This window comes from Penaeus monodon, chromosome 30, assembly GCF_015228065.2.
Source record: "Penaeus monodon isolate SGIC_2016 chromosome 30, NSTDA_Pmon_1, whole genome shotgun sequence".
NCBI classification, from domain to species: Eukaryota; Metazoa; Arthropoda; class Malacostraca; order Decapoda; family Penaeidae; genus Penaeus; species Penaeus monodon.
In genome coordinates, this window is record NC_051415.1 from 3,703,937 (window position 1) to 3,705,472 (window position 1,536).

General features: G+C 34.0%; 1 long non-coding RNA gene across 3 annotated transcripts in view; it reads right to left on the minus strand.

Moving 5' to 3' along the window:
• Positions 1 to 1,530, minus strand: part of LOC119592463 — a 1,745-nt gene extending 215 nt beyond the window's left edge. The window contains exons 1-4 of one of the 3 annotated variants that reach the window (XR_005230438.1): positions 1,349 to 1,530; positions 1,086 to 1,204; positions 629 to 706; positions 272 to 394 (exon numbers count right to left, since the gene is read on the minus strand). This is a non-coding gene — a long non-coding RNA (uncharacterized LOC119592463). Of the gene's footprint in view, positions 1 to 271; positions 395 to 628; positions 707 to 1,085 lie in introns of all 3 variants that reach the window. The other 2 variants (XR_005230439.1, XR_005230437.1) reach the window with 2 other exon arrangements.
• Positions 1,531 to 1,536: the final 6 nt, after the last annotated feature.

Consider the following 1,536-nt stretch of genomic DNA (forward strand, 5'->3'; position numbering starts at 1 on the left):
TCAGTAAACATTTATGCTTGTATTATTTTAACCAAAGAAATGTTCATCAGTTCTTCTTAGAGTAATACATTCATAGCAATCATGGAAAGAAGGGGTCATCATGGTTATGGACACCAAAATTTTGAACATTTGCTGAATATTTAGGGTTTTAACTTTGATTAGCTCCTAATTCTGCTTTATAAACAGCAAATTACTGAATATCATTAATCAAACTATTCAGCAATTGAACTACACTGCGCAAGCAAGACTGCAACAGGAATATTCAACACACCTGAAGTTCAATGTTGGTTTCGTTTCCTTGATAAAAAGGCTATCAAGATGGCCAAACAATATTACAGGTATTTTACATCCTTCAGACTACTGCAGATGGACACCAGTGAATGATCATACCCTCCTGTAATGAAAAGCAATATAGAATATTCCTGGGATAGCAAGCATCAACTGGTTATTATATATCGAGACTAGTTCAATCACAAAACAGGTATTTTGAATTATGTAGAAATTTTAAAGTGGGGGAGGGGTCTTTCAAAGAGCTTGCCATATGAATCTCTCCCCCTCTATATTATCCTTACATAAAAAAAATGCATTTCAATTTTGAGGTGGATTATATGATCAAATGTTCACTTACTTACGGTCAGCTGTAATCTAGGATTTGCAGAGTAGATAACCATCCTGCCAATCTCTCACTCATGATGTGATCTTGGACCTGGGGGGTAAAAAAAAATCCTTGGATTATTTACTCCAGTACTATTGATGAATGTCACATGTATATAAAAACATCAGTTCTTCTTAGAGTATACCACTCAGGACTCGTGAAAAAAAAACTGTCATCACATTTCTAGTATTTTGTATTAATTCCTTACTGTTACACAGTCAAGTATTTGATTGTTCTCAGAGCCAATCATGAATAACACACCCTTTTCATTTCAAGAAAATTTATGAGACCAGTGCACTCAAAATATGTTCAAAGACATTCCAGACCAGGAATGTTATTTGAAGTATAAACAATGGAGGGAACTACTTTAAAAGAGGCTTGTCTTACAAGTTTTCCTCTTTAGATTCATATATACAAACTGAAGACATACCTTTGAAGCAAAAACTGGTTTCCAGCTCTCACTGCCACGGAACATTCACAGACACCTCAATATATGCCAGCCTTTGTTCACTTGCCAACCCTTACACCTCTGCAACCAGATCCATCCTCCTGCCAGGTAAAAGTAGATAAATGGAGAAAGAAACTAAATATACAATTTGTAAGTACACCAAAATATAGAGCATTTTCAATTAAAATACTGCATATTAAACAGCTACAATTTTATCAAGAAAAAAGCACATTTGAGATACTTACACTTGAACATAACCACAACAAAATGGTGCATGTGGTCATTGATAATCCATTTCTAGGATTTTGAATCTTACATTAATTCTGTTCTAAACTAATGCTCATATAGAAGCCCAAATCTTTATTCATCACTGAAGAAATGGCACAAAATATATTTCAAAACCATCTATCAAAAAGTTAGATTTGTATGCAAA